The 15,898-nt window shown below is 37.0% G+C and overlaps 1 pseudogene; it reads right to left on the bottom strand.

The window, feature by feature from the left end:
- Positions 1-2,215: 2,215 nt before the first annotated feature.
- LOC122890896 lies at positions 2,216-6,723 on the bottom strand (annotated as a pseudogene).
- Between the last annotated feature and the right edge of the window lie 9,175 nt (positions 6,724-15,898).

The following is a 15,898-nucleotide window of genomic DNA, read 5'->3' as shown; positions in this document are numbered from 1 at the left end:
AGCAAAAGGAATATATTCAATGACATTGTAATCATGTTATATGGTGTCAGATGGTAGCTACACTTGGACTGAGCTCAGCATAACATAAAAAATTATTTCATTTGTTGTATGAGACTGATTTCATTTGTTGTACAAATGAAACTAATGTCACATTAAGTGTCACCTATATTCAAATAAAAAAATAGAAATCATACCAAAAAATAAGTCATCCAAATCAGAAAAGAAGTAAAACTATCACTATTTGCAGAGGACATAATATAATATATAGAATCCCCTCTAACGCCATCACACACACACAAACTGTTAGAACTAATAAACCAATCCCATAAAGTTGAAGGATACAAAATCAACATACAAACCCAGCTGTGTTTCTGTACACTAACAATGGATTATATGAGAAAGAAATTAAGAAAGCAATCCTATTTACAATAGCAACAAAAATAACAAAAGATTTAGTAACACACTTAACCAAGAAGGTGAAAGACTTGCACACTGAAAACTACAGAACATCAATGAAAGAATGTAGTCACAAAAAATGGAAAGGCATCCTATGTTCATGGATTGGAAGACAATATTAAGATAGCCATACTTCCCAAGGCAATCTCCAGATTCAATGCAGTCCCTATCAAAATCATAATGGCATTCTTTACAGGAATAGAAAAAAAATCTTGAAATTCATATAGAACAACAAAGGACCCTAAATACTCAAAACAGTCTTGAGAAAAAAGGAAAAGCTTTTTCCTTTTTTAATGGATCAAAGTCCAGAAATTAATTCATTTATATATATTCTGTTAGTCTTTGAAAAGTGCCAAAAATACATAGTGAGGATAGTATCGTCAACAAAATTGTCAGGAAAACTGGATATCTACATGCAAAAGAATGAAATTAAACCCTTATGTTACACCATACACAAATATTGACTCAAAATAGATTAAAGACTTAACTATAAGACCTGAAATTATAAAATTTCTGTCAAAAATATCGGGAGAAACTTTATGATACTAGTCATTATGCACATTGTTGATGGAAATGTAAAATGGTGCAGTATAAATGAAAAACAGCATGGAGGTTTCTCAAAAAATTAAAAACAGAGATTATTTCAGGTTTTAAAAATCTGTTCTTACACTGCATCAAGAGGATCTATGACCTATCTATGCAAAATACTCCAGGTATCCTCTTGAAACTGGCCAGAGGAGAAATCGAAATTAATCAATTCAACATACCATTAGGAAGCAATCAGGCAAATCCAGCAAGTGGGGCTTTTGCAACCCAAATGACCTATGCTTTTCAATAAATTAACATCACGGGGAGAAAAAGAGGTTAAAGATTTTTGTTTTTGCTTATTTATTTTTTGACAGAGAGAGAGAGAGAGGTAGAGAAAATACAAGTAGGTAGAGCAGCAGACAGAGGGAGAGGGCGAAGCAGGCTCTTTATGAGCAGGAAACCTGATGCAGGGCTCAGTCCAGGGTCCCTGGAATCATAACCTGAGCTGAAGACAGAAGCTTAACGGACTGAGTCACATAGGCACCCTGAGGTTAAGGACTTTTAAAGCTTTAATATATTTACAGATTCCCATGGCTTGTTAAAAAACTACTAGAGAAAAAAATTGGAAGGGGGGAGAACAAATGGAACAAAATTGACAAAATTTCACAATTTTTATCATGGTTGATGGGTACATGGATTTTCATTTTCCTATTTTGTTAACTTTTGCATTCAGTTGAAAGTTTCCATTGCAGAGAGCTGGAACAAAAGGGTGCACTTGAGTCATAATAACTGAAAGCAGAGAGTAAACAGCATTTTTAGAAAGGTTGAAGGAACTTGACTGTAAAATGAGATTTAGTATTGGAAAAGTACTTTTATTATTGTAAAGTGTCATAATGGGATCATAACTATGTAGGGGAAAAAATGTCAGTAATTTTTAGAGGTACATAGTACTGCATCTAGGGCACAATGTCATGATCTTTGTAATTTATACTGAAATATTAAAGCAAAAAACACAATGTAGCAAATATAGAATGATGTCAATTGTTGAAACCATGATTATGGGGGTCCTCTATTCCTTTGTATATTTGAAAAATTTAGCCATAAGCAGTTGAAATAAGTCATTGGAATAATCTTTTAATTTTTTAATTCTGTGGAAAGTTAACTTATAATTATATACACAATGACTCAAAATTGAGGCTAAATAGGAAATTTCAGACAAAAGCAACTTAACTCACATCTTACATTCTGATATGTTCACTTTTTCATCCAGGATACTGATTTTCTTTGGCACCTGAACTTTGCCCTCAATCTTGGGAAGCACTGTTGATAGAGATAATGGAAATAGGGAGACTGGTGAACATTTAATGGAAATACAAATATTTCATGTCTATAACTTTTCCCAATATAATACCCTGAAATGCTAGATCCATTTTTCAAGGGCCAGCTTTAAGATGATAAATTTTAACAGTTCATGCAAAATTTAAACGACTTTATGATCACAGCAGATCTCAATGACACTATCAAGGAATGTTGACTCCACTGAAATAAGAATTTTGATACTCAGCAATGTATAACTTGCCACTGAAAATCAAGCTCTTGAGAGTTTCTGGTGCACAGAATTATGATGGCTTTACAAACCACTCAAGTTGATTCTAATCCAAGTTCAACATACCTATGGGACATTCAGAAAGTCTAAGTGAGTGCACGGTATGAACCAAAAAGTTGTATCTTTTTCATTTTTCAGAATGCATACCAAATTCTTCTACAGTGAAGGGGTGCTTTATCCTTTCACCCAATTCCTTCTGTACCACCACCTTGTAAGAACCCTGAATGGGCTCAGAGGAGAGAGGAAAGGCCAGCTGTTGGAGGCCACTCTCCAATCTGAGACTCTGCTGTTAGAACCAATTCGATTTCTTTTTGGGTCCTAGAGATAAACAAGGAGAAAGGGGAATAATTATGTAGCCATAATAGTCCTTGAACCAAACAAATGACAAATGGGGTTGGTAACTCGCCTTGCCTTCAGAAGAGGTAAACACAGAAGAAAAATAAAATAGAATAAACCTGACATTTAGGAGTAGGAAATTTTAGACCTGAAGGGATTTTTTAAAATAGTAATTTATCTGTAAGGAATATCAGAACTTCTAACTTTAAATATGTTGATTTCTTTATGTGAGATTACTTCTGTTGCTTACTTCAAGGTATACCAGTGGAATCTATTTGAAAAAAGGAAAGAAGCAATGTGATTAGAATTTCACCAAAGACTGTGATTTCAGACTCATGATTCAATAGCTTACTTAGGAAAAATAGTATCTGTAGTAAGATATGATAAAGTTTAAGCTGAAACATTAGAGAACTAGAATTACTTAGGGAAACCAGTAAATAGTTCTAAGAAAAGCACAAGTATTTCCACAACAATCATTGTGTTGCTATTTCCTTAAAAAAGTATTATTGGTGAATGAGTTTTATTAATATTTACTAATTTATTAATATTATTTACTAATAATTAGGTACTGAGATAAAGAATATGACTATACTATAGAGTTGCATAAATTAGGAAATGGATGTTAATAGAGTCATATGTTATTATAATTAAGACCAAATAGGAATAGAGTTCTCAGAATGATTTGATTAAGAGTTAACCAAGAGGGTGCCTGGGTGGCTCAGTGGGTCAAAGCCTCTGCTTTCGACTCAGGTCATGATCCCAGGGTCCTGGATCGAGGCCTACATCGGGCTCTCTGCTCAGCAGGGAGCATGTTTCCCTTGCTCTCTCTCTCTCTGCCTGCCTCTCTGCCTACTTTTGATCTCTGTCTGTCAAATAAATAAATAAAATCTTAAAAAAAAGAAAAAAAGTTAACCAATAGTATTTTTTCTAATTTAAAAACTGTTTTTTTTATTTTTTCAGTGTTTTTAAAGTAGCTTTGTTTCTTTGCCTTGTTAAAAACTAATTAGAAGGGACACCCAACTAGCAAAAATGCAATCTTTGTATATAATATATATTGTATATGATATCTATGCTACTTTGTGTATTAATACCTATTATAGAAAAAAATATATAAAATACACATGTATGTATTTATTACCATATTACAATATTGTCTACTGCAGATAGATGGAGAGATATATTCAGAATCAATGAAACTCTTCACCCTTTAATTAATCATAAACTCCTTGAGAGTATGGCTATGGATAGTGCCTAACTTCTTTATTGTGTCTCTTCATTATGTTTAATGTATTGTGTTCACAGCAATAAATCTAGCTATTGTCAAATGATTAATTACTGTATAAGAGAAATATCTTCCTCATCTCTCACTCTTCAGTTAGGCCCTCCATAAGGCTCTAGATCTGTGGCGTGGCTGGAGCCCAGCTTCCAAAAGGAATGTTTTTTGTCTTCTTGCTTTTCCTGGACCTTCCTGCTCCCACTTGGGTGGCTACTCCCACCCAACCCTCCACCAAAACCATAACACTCGAGATAGTTACCAGTTCATTCAGGGGGTGAAAATTCTCATCCACAGAGACAATATTGAATTTTACTGAAAAAGAAATTCCATGGTAAGACTCAGACATGATAAAGCAGTTTACTCTACAAAACCTGCTGAGGGGAGTCCTCTCCTTCTCAGCACTGCCCCCTGACTGAGAGAAATAGAGGAATTTCCTGACATACCTGTAATGTGCTGGTTTATATATGGGTTTGTCAGTCTGGACAAAGACCAGACTTTAAGCATTCTTTACCAGCACTGTGTTCCTCTTCCTAAAGTCTTGTGTTGGTCCCTTTATCTGGACAGTGAGGAATGCCACCTCTGAAGAGGATGAGATCCTTGGGAGCTACGGAACAAAGAACGCTGTTGAGGAGCCACACAATCTTTTCCCTCCCAATCCTTCATCCATGACTGTTTTCTGTCTCTCTTTTAGCCTCACAAAGTGCTAAGTATAAATATTTCTCTAGAAATGCTTGAAGATAATAATATAAGGTAGAGGGGAAATATATCAGTGAGAGCAAACATCAGTGGGACCCAAATCTCCATATAGCTTACCAGGAACTCTCATTCTTAAATCATTCTCCTATTAACAGAGTATATACATTGTGAAGGGATGGAAAGAAGTCTCTCTGTAAAAATGTGGGAGAACATGATAGCTGAGTATCCCAAGCTGGGCAACTTCAAAGAGGTACTGGATGTTTGCTTTGACTATCTTGCACCATTTATACATTCAGAGGACAGAGATGTCTAACATCTCACCACAGGGCAAACATTCTGCTACATACTGTCCTACCTTGAGATTTTTGTATAATCTCTTTCTAGGCACTGTCCTACTCTGGCCTTAAAGAGATGGTTATATATCAAAGCTCAAAAATCTCTCTGACCAAGTCATATGTTTTCTATGGCTAATAGGATTCTTTTTTTAGAACTTAAATTGGATTTTAACACATAAAAAATATTTCTTTCCTAAGTCGGTGGAAGATCCATACTTTGTTCCATAGCAGCTGAAAACCCACTCTCTTCAGTACTTTATGAAGTCCTCACTAACATTAAAGTCATTCTTTGGGATTCAGCACCATTCACCATGACTCAATATGCTGTATCAAACAAGGACAGGCAGATAGTACTCAAGTGAAGGAGATGCAGTGATATAAGTCCTTCTCCACCACCAGGTCAACGAAGAGGCTCTGGTTGCCCCCAGTGGACTCTAAGGAAGCATTTACAGACACTGCCTTGTTCGGGTAATCCTTCTCAGGGGTCCCAGTGTGGAGCAGGGAGGGGCCCAGGACCACATACTGCCTGGGTAGAGAAGAGGGTTGATATCAGAGAAAAATGCAGGATAGCAAGCATTTTCAACCATAAATGTGTTGTTCCTAACAATATATATGTCTTGCTACATTTGGTTCTATAGCAAATGTCAATGGACTAAAAGCTTTAAGATGGACATTCTATCACTGTCTGGTGTAAGAAGTATATTTTTTACTCCTGAGTAGTGCTTCACCCACCCAGTCTGCTGGAAGTTGCTTCAAGGATGTTACAGTTTTATAGGCATTCTTTGTGTTATAGAGCATTAATATCTGAATTCCTGAATATATAGGCATAAAAGTACACATATATAATGAATTGCAGGTGATTATTCACTGCATAAAAAGATTTACATTAGGGAAGAGCAATATAGCAGAGGAAAAGGAGACCTAAATTTCATCTGGTTCCAGGAATTCAGCTAGATAGTTATCAAAGCTTGAACACCTACAAACTTAACAGGCAATAAAAGAAAAGAATAGTAACAATTCTATGAACAGAAAAGTGACTAGTCTGGAAGGTAGGACATGCAGAGAAGTGAGTCTGAGGTGATATATGGGAAGAGAGACCGCAGGAGGGGAAGGGAGCCTCCATCAGCTGGGTCCAGCAAGTGAGAGAGCAGTGGAGCACAGGGTCAGAACTTTCAGAAGTCTGGTCCACGGAGGGACATCGCTCCAGTACCTAAGTGGGGTGGGGAGGTAGAGTGGAACCCTGGCTGGGACAGTGTGGTCTCAGGACCCGCGAGGTCACAGAAAGACCAGGCAGAGCTCCCAGGAGTCAGAGTGGGGAAGCCGGTTACAGAGACAGAGCCGAGGAGTGAGCTTTCAGCTCGAGGTTACCTTAAACGATGATCCGAGGCACAGTGGAGAAATGTATATACTCCTTTGAGCTGGGGCCTCACAGGAGGCAGATCTAGGGAGACCCCCTCTTTCCTCCTCTGGAAGGAGTGGTGCAGGAGCATACTACAGGAATCCACTGGGTTTGGAGACTCCAAATGGAGCCATGCGCCAGAGACAGAAACGCTCAGTCACAGGCCTCGTGAGCTCGGGGTGCTGCTGGAGACCAGGGAAATGGGAGGGACTGACTGCTTTTCTCTGAGGGCGTACTGAGGAGTATGGCCCCAATCTCTCGGCTCTTCCAGGCTGGAGAATGGGAGGCTGCCGTCTTCATTCCCGTCCTCCAATGCAGTACGGAAGTGTTCAGGGAACAAAAGCTCCTGGGAGCAAACCCAAGCAGATTACTTAGCCTGGCCCCTGGCAAGGTCATTGCAATTATGGCCCTGGGCAAAGATATTTGACATTCATAGCAACAGGTCCCTCCCCCAGAAGATTAGCAAGAACATAGAGCTGAGACCAAGTTTACCTATCAATGAGAATTTAGGAACTCCAGAGCTAGGGGATACAGAACGTAGAATTCATGGCTTTTTTCCCATGACTCTTTAGTCTTCTAAAGTTAAATTTTAAAAATTTTCTTTATTTTTTCTTTTCCTAATTAAAAAAAAATTTTTTCCTCTTTCCTATTTTAACCAATGTCTTATCAATACCTTTTTAAATTTTCATTTTTATAGTCATATTCTATCTCTTCATTGTGTTTAACCTTAGTTCATATATATATATATGTTTTTATTTCTTTAAAATTTTGGGATACAGTTTCTACAACAGACTAAAATATGCCCTAAATCTAGTGTATTGTGTAAGACTGATGAATCACAGATCTGTACCTCTGAAACAAATAATACTTTATATGTTAAAAAAAGGATTTACATTAAAATTTGCCTAAATAAACATCACTGATACATGAACACCACGACTGAATTTATATAAATTCAACTGAAAAATTTTAGTAAACATATATCCATTACATAAAATAACTCATATCTATACTATAAAATAATTTTCTTTATAACAGCAAAACTGAAAACATAATATAGTTCCTGTTTCTCTATGGTTCCTCAGATATGCCTTAGCCAAAATCTGTAATTTAAAAAAATATATATTTTTTATTTATTTATTTGACACAGAGAGATCACAAGTAGGCAGAGAGTTAGGCAGGTAATTCATAGTCAGGGAGTTAATAGAAAGCTTTGAGTTGCTGATTACAGCTAGTTCAACTAGTCCCCTAAAATGTAATTAGCTTTTGGCGTGATTACAAGTGGCTTCTTTATGCTTAGATTTTCAGAAATTTTCCAGTGCTGTTTCAGTATTTCAAATAGTTTTTAAAGAGTTTAGTAGCAACATTGATCTGAATTCATATGCACCATAAGGTAGGTGATGTCTCTTGAGTTTCTGGAGACAATACATATGTCTTAAAAGGGGTAAATTAGGGGAGCCTGGGTGGTCAGTGGGTTAAGCCTCTGCCTTCAGCTCAGGTCATGATCCCTGGGTCCTGGGATCGAGCCCTGCATCGGGGTCTCTGTTCAGCAAGGAGCCTGCTTCCTCCTATTTCTCTCTCTGCCTGATTCTTTGCCTACTTGTGATCTCTCTGTGTCAAATAAATAAATACATATTTATTTATTTTTAAAAGATTTATTTATTTATTTGACAGACAGAGATCACAAGTAGGCAGAGAGGCAGGCAGAGAGAGAGAGGGGGGAAGCAGGCTCCCTGCCGAGTAGAGAGCCCGATGCAGGACTTGATCTCAGGACCCAAAGATTATGACCTGGGCCAAAGGCAGAGGCTTAACCCACTGAGCCACCCAGGTGCCCCCAAATCAGTAATTTTTTTATCAACAAATTTTTATTGCTGTCAATAGTGTGTAAGCTTATACAAGTACACAGTGCATTAGATTAACATTCTCCTTCATTCTCACCCTCTTGAGATAATCAATATTAATATATTAATATTAATACTTCTAGGTTCAAAAATATATGCTTATGTCAAACCTATATAGGTAGATAAATTATCTTTACTTACCAAAAAAACAAGTTCATATAAAATGTGTTATATTGCAGTCTTTTTAGTTCTAATTATTGAATATAATTACTCAGAGGTATGGGCAATCTTCTGTCTCTTTTTTCTTTCTTTTCTTCAAAATTTTATTTTTAAGTAATCTCTACACCAAATGTGGGACTTGAATTTATAACCCGAAGATCAAGAGTTGCATGCTCTACCAACTGAGCCAGCCAGATGTTCCTGTCAGTTTACTCTCTTGACTTTGTTGATAAGTTTCCTTTATCTGTTATATTCTGCCATATCCTACTTCCTCCCACCCCCTTTCCCTGCATATTTCCAGGCACAATTCTACCCATTCTTTGGGAATTATCCCAAGTGACACCCTTGACACAAAAACTTTCCTGAGCTAGTCAGCTCAGTATAATCTTTCCATACTCTGAATCCCTATGAGCTGAAAGAGAATGTGTGTTTCCTACATATTCACTACTTACAAGGAATTGTGTTAAGCAGTCTCTGTATAAATCCTCCTAGCAATCTTATATGATACATATATCATATTCTTCATGTTCATGACAGCTAAAACATGAGGTCCTTGCCAGTCCCCAAATTTGAATATACAACAGTAAGATAAAATTCCTGCCTACTCACTAAATCAGTAAATCATACATAAAATGTGGCTCCTCAAAACTTCAATGATTCAATAGCTGCAGGTTTAAATCATTTATGTATAGATTTAATTTACAATTAAGCAAGAGAGAGCTATTATTTTCTTATATTGTTTTACTATCTTTTCCCTTCTACTTCCAACATGGACTCTTAATACTTAACAAACAAACAAAAAAAAACAGACAATCTGACACATGGAATCTATTTTATTACTTTTCAAAGTTAATAGGTATAAGACCAGGAGAAGAGAGTAACAGAGACAGTTTACTTGCGGAATCTGGAAGTCAAGTTTGGTTCTTTCTCCAAGTGGTCTGCTCTAGCCCAATCATCATGTTGTATGTATTTTAAGTTATTCCTTAGCAAAACTATAAGCCATGTAACTTTAGATCCACTCTTCAGAAATTAAAATCTCAGATTTTTAAATTGCATAAATGCTAAGGTTTTGTTCTAAAGCAGAGAAGCTCAGAGCAGTTAAATAGCCTACAGACAGGGCTGTGTGGGTGGCTCAGTGGGTTAAAGCCTCTGCCTTCGGCTCCAATCATGATCCCAGGGTCGTGGGATCAAGCCCCACATCTGGTTCTCTGCTCAGCAGGGAGCCTTCTCCCTCCCTCTCCCCCACCTGCCTCTCTGTCTACATGTGATCTCTGTCTGTCAAATAAATAAATAAAAATCTTTAAAAAAAATAACGTACCCAGAATCATTCAGATAGTGCCTCTCATTTAATCCCTTTCTGGCATCTGGACATTTTTTATCTGAATCGTCTACTCTTTCAAAAATAAGGTAGTGATAAAAATTATCATTTTTTTAAACCTCCCCATATACTTTTTCCCTTGTATTTCTTTGATCTTCATAGGAAAGAAGGCATCAGTGTATTATAATTTTATTTGATAGACTATTTTTATTCTTACTAGTTATAAGCCTAATTGATGTCATTATTTAAAAATTAATTCCTCATATATTAGATATATCAAACAACTATTTCATAAAGGTTTGGTTAGTATCATTTAATAGATATTGAGATTGGAACCCATCAAGTTGAGTAATTTGCCCAAGGTTTCATCTGTGAGTGAGCAATTAAACTACTAAAATATTACTTAACCATGGATGTTTGCATTTTAAATATTTGCCTTTGTAGGAGTGACTAAATTTTGCAAATATTAAACAGGTGATCTTTAGTTTTCTCTTTTTCATGTTCCCCTGCCACCTCCATCTCTCTGAAGCAAAGGAGTACAGTTACTGGGTCTTCCGGGCAATATTGCTCATGAATTGTATTGAGGGCTAATAATGCTGGAGGTATATGGGACGTTTTCTGTATAGTGAGAAAATACCTCTTCTGTTCATGACAACTAGGCTGTGAAGTTTGTTGGTCTTTATCAAATGTTGGATGTGATGTAAAGTAATAAGTTTTCAGTAGGCAGAATGGCCTTATGTTGTGTTGGACTGAAAACAGACTGCTTAACATTTCTAGCCTCAATAAATGCCACTTGCTTCATCCATTCAGCCTTTACTAAGAAATCTGACAGCCCTTACATATTTCCAGATGTGCTATGGGTGGAATGTAGTGGGAGGTGTTACCATCCACAGCTGTACATGAGGAAGAGGAATGAAGGCAGAAAAATGTACCCCTACTGATTACTGGGAAATTGTGCACTGAAGAAATTTGAAGAAGGGGGAGAGTGAGTTGGTTAGAGTTCTGACTTCTGCTTCCTGCACTCTGGCCTGAAGAGGACCAATTGTATTTAAGTGGATTAAGCTAACACAAAGAGGAAAGGATCCTTTGATCCCTCTGCACGTTTAGGACTCTGGAGGCTGCCGGTATCAATATGGAATGTAGCTCCATTCAAGGCAGGAGTGCACAGTGGGTAGGGGTCTGAACTACAAAGGCGAAAGGTGACTCTGTAATACAGGTTGTATTGGAATAGTCACAGGATTGAAGGCAGGATGCAAGTTGGAGGTTCTATAGGATAAAAAAGAGCTGAGGTGAATCAGAGTCAGTCAGAGAGGTCTTCTGGACTGTGGGTCAAGGGGCCCAGATGAGACAAACCAGATGGCTGAAGATTCAAATGATGAAGGCTGGTGGGTGAGAAGCCAGATTAACAGTGGCCAAGGAAGACCAAGAACTCTCAGACCAAAGATTCTGAGTTTTTTTCTCCACCAGGAGGGAATGGAGATCACGACCTTCTAGATCCTGTCTTGGGGAGGAACTGGGGAGAGGTAGAAGAGAAGTCTTACTATTATTGGATTTCACCAACTTTACAACTGAATAGTTTTTAGTTACTCCCTGCCTCCCTACCAGACTGGCTGGTTACTGGGGTCTCTTGCTAAAGACTTAGTAAGTTATCAAAAAACAAAGGAGCTCTACTTCTACATGTATGATCTACAATGTGAATTAAACTGTACTCCACTATGTACTGTAACTATTTTTATAGTCAATGTTTTCCATCCTAAAGGACGATTCTGTGAAGGTGGGATCTGAGGTTTCAGTGTCTTCTAGTCAATGCATGCCTTCTAGGGACCACTTATTCTATTTATGATTATGATGACCCAATGGAAAAAAGTCTATAGAAAAAAGTGAAAGAAAAAACACTTACGATTCATCTCTTATGATTGCAAGGTATCTTAAGAAATGGAAGGGTAGCATTTAATGGGAAAGTCAAGGCAAAGATACGAAGAGGAGACGGAGATAAGATGCAGACAAGGGAGGAGGGGACTTCAAGTGAGACTTAGGTTCTGCAGGGTCTGAAGCACTGGTGGAAAGCCGGGCAAGGAGAAGTGGCATGAAACATGAATGAGGAAGTCTGCCTTTCTCCACAGTGAGGAACAGATCTCAGCCACTGTATTGTGCCCAACTCCCCACCTTCAGCTCGGTCCCTGAGACGTCTTAAATTTATCAGAATTTATGTGGCTGTTTTTTGCAATCAAGCTCCATTCCCAAGGCCTCCAAATGGAGCTCAGAGTTGGGCAGGGCTTCCTGGAAAAAGGTCATTGCTCTCAGTGATTGCCTCATTAGCCTCAAGTCTAATCCTCTGACAGGTTCTGAAGTATTTCCAGAGGATAAAATTCATATTTTAATTAGAATGAACTTTCTTTTACTTTGACAGCAAAGTTCCTGGTGGACAGCTCCTTATAAGAGATTCATCCATGTTGTTTTGTGTATATTGAACCAGTTGGATTTTGTTACAGTATCACACTGCTAGGTCATCATCAACCGAATTTTGTGTCCACTCTCCCAGTGATAGAATCAAGATTACCTCCGTCTTCCTGATACCACAAATAAGCCTTGATAAATATTTTTTAACATGTTTCATTGGACACTTCGACAAAACTCTTTGGAGGGCACATACACAGAGGTGGGCCTGCTGGATCTGAGGCACGTTACTCTCCCAGGATGGCTGTAACACACTATGATTCCACCAAATAGTGCAGGAGGATTTTCATATCCTCACATTTCTAACAGCAGCTGGTCTTTACATTTTGCCAAACAAAAAGGTGTGAAGTGATATTATATCATTGTTTCAATTTGTATCTATCTCACTTCAGGACTTTTTTTTTTTTTTTTTTGTATGCCTTTAGTTTGTAAATTGCTCATTCATTTCCTTTTCTCATTTTTTAAGATTATAGTTGCTATCTTAGTCTTGTTGATTTCCTGAATATTTTTTTGTATAAACCTAGATACAATTATCAGTTTTAGACATTATAGACATTTTCTTTCATTTTCTCATCTTAATGTTGCACTGATAAATTTCAACTTCTTTTCCTTGTGATTTATGCTTTTGCAGTTTGCTTTAAGATATTTTTTTCCAAGCCCAAATTTGACTCTTTTGTTAGTTTTATAGTTTGACCTGTTATAAGTGTATCAGCAAACTGTCTGTATTCTAACTTTGCATGTAGTTTTCTTTACAGATCCAGGTTTTGTGGGTTTTTTTTTAACTTTAATTTTCCTAGCCCCTTCTACTAATAATCTGTTAAAATGCCCTTGATTTGTGGTGCTAACTTAGATGGTCTGTTAAAGTCTCATATATACATCGATCCCTATCTGTACTCTTAGTTTCCTACCAGTGGTCTATTTTGTTTATTCTTGCACTAGTATCCTTCTCCCCTGCATACATGTAATTTGAGCTTATTAATTTCACTGTACAAGTGCTTGATATTCTTGTTTTTTTTCCCTCTGCAGTCCCTGTCAGTTAATATTTATTTTGCATTGCAATTTATTTCCACGTCTGTTTGTATATTTTTAATGACTCTATATTGACAATGGACGTATCTTTCTGCTTTGTATTCCTTTTAAAATATATAATGTTGTATTTCTTTTAAAATATATAATGTCCCTCACAGTCCCTTCTGATTTATTTTTCCTTAAATTTAATTTTGGTAGATATAAGATTGCTACCTGGGGAGCTTTTCTTTGGTTCATATTTATTGCTTTATCTCATCTCAAGCTATATCTCATTTCAAATGTTCTTTTTTCAAACTTTTCTTTAAGTGTAGACAACACATTGCTAGATTTTTCTCTTTTTTTTAATCAGTAGTTTAATAGTTCTTCTCATTTAATTTTTAAGTTTAATGCATTTATGATTATTGTAATTACTGAAATTTTTATTCATCTTATTTAAAATATACACATTGTTTTGTCTTATGATTGTTGCTTTAACCTAAGATACACTCGTGTTTATTTATTCCTTTGGTAGCTTAGACTTTCCACATCTTCAATGTAATAAGGCAGATGTTTTAGAAATTTCTTATATATGTTTAGACTCTCCTACATCTATCCTTTTTCCCATATACTTTTTTTTAAAGTAATGAGTTATAGAGCTTTATGCCAGTTACCAATTCAATACCTTCCAAATCTATCCTTCATTGCTAACATTGCCTGTTGGAGCTGGTGTCTTTGTTATCCTTTGCCAGGATGTTAAGCTTTTCTAATAAGGAGTTCTAGAAGAACACCGGAGAAGGAACAAATTTCTCTTCTTGGTTCTAAGGTACTCCTCTATGTAGTCTTCTTCAGCAGATGTGGTTTCCGCAGTCCTGGCCTCCTCTGGTGCCTGATTCTGCAGTTTGCATGATCTGTTCAGTACCCAATCTTCAGCAGTGTGTGTGTGGCTTCTGCACCACTAGGCTTCGGTGGTGCCCCATAGCTAACAGCAATTGGTGACTTCCTGTGGATGATTTTCCCCAACACCTTCTGAGGTGCTTTCCAGCAAGAGTGCCACCAGCCCAGCACCTTTCCTTATCACCTGGCTTCAAAGCCTTAGAGAACTTCTCTATCTTCCAGTGAACCAGGGTTGCTCCCTCTCCAACTAAGTTCAGTACTCAGCATTCTTTGTTCTTTCTTTGGATGTACTTCTGATCTGCCTTTTCCTTGGTGCAGTATTTCAGCCTGTGGGTAGTGTCTGCTGCATAGTCCTGTTACTCTTACATTTTTTTAGAGTTCTTTTTATTCTGTATTAACTAATCTCACTTGGGACCCTGAATGGCTCAGTGGGTTAAGAGTCTGCCTTTGGCTCAGGTCATGATCCCGGGGTCCTGGGGTGGAGCCCTGCATCAGGCTCCTTGCTCAGTGGGGAGCCTGCTTTTCCCTCTGCCACTCTCACTGCTTCTCCCCCTGCTTGTGCATGGTCTCTCTATCTCAAATAAAAAAATAAAAATTAAAAAAAAGTCTAATAAATAAATAAACAATATCTCATTATCCCAATCTTCTGTTTTTGTTTATAATACTTTATATTAAGCTTTCCCTCTTCAAATTATAATGTAGTTTTGATCCCCTGAGTGTACCTTGCCTGACAGAAACTTATACTTTTTCAGTTTTTTTTTGATTTTGGACATTGTATTCAAAGAAATCCATAATTAACACTAATGCTTTAAAGCATTCTTGCTTTCACATCTTTTATAGCATACCCTAGTTTATGTCTCTTTTTTGTTTGCAAACTTTCTCTTGAATAATTTTCAGTTTAGGGCTCTTGCCTAGCAAAACTTCTGAGGTTGTATATGCATACAAGTATTTTTTATGTTCTCACATTTGAGTCATGATTATCTTGGACATAAAATTCATTATTTTTTATGTTCTGATTTTTTATTTATTTATTTTTTGTATGTAAAATTCTTTTTTTTTTTTTTTAAAGCACTAAACTTTTAATAGTTCAAGGACGTCTAAGATGAGTTACTGGTGGGGTTACAGAAGCTTCCATTCAAGCCGCCACAGCAAGAATCAAATTTTCTGAAAGTTGAAGCAATTACCTCTTTGGATACATAACAATATATTAATGCATATCAGAAAGCGCAAAAAAGGAGGCATTCGGCAAAGCAAGAACAAGCAACAGGCTGATTGTCCTAACAGGAGGGTCCTAACAGCAGCTCTTTTTGGAGCTCAGTCCCAGGAATTATAGCCACCTCCACCAGAGAATGGTCCAAACATGGGTTCTGATGTGTTCTTATTACAACTAGTCAAAGGCAAGCTGAAAGAAAAAAAACAAAAACAAAAACAAAATCCCGAGGTTCACATTTCTCCATGACTGTTGTTGGTTCCTGCAACAAAGAGAATGTTTGGTTACTTCTCACTGAGCAAGAACCCTGTGGCAGGAT

This window comes from Neovison vison, chromosome 12, assembly GCF_020171115.1.
Source record: "Neovison vison isolate M4711 chromosome 12, ASM_NN_V1, whole genome shotgun sequence".
In the NCBI taxonomy this organism is placed as follows: Eukaryota; Metazoa; Chordata; class Mammalia; order Carnivora; family Mustelidae; genus Neogale; species Neogale vison.
The sequence above is the reverse complement of the archived record's forward strand: the minus strand, read 5'-3'. Positions and strand labels throughout refer to the sequence as shown.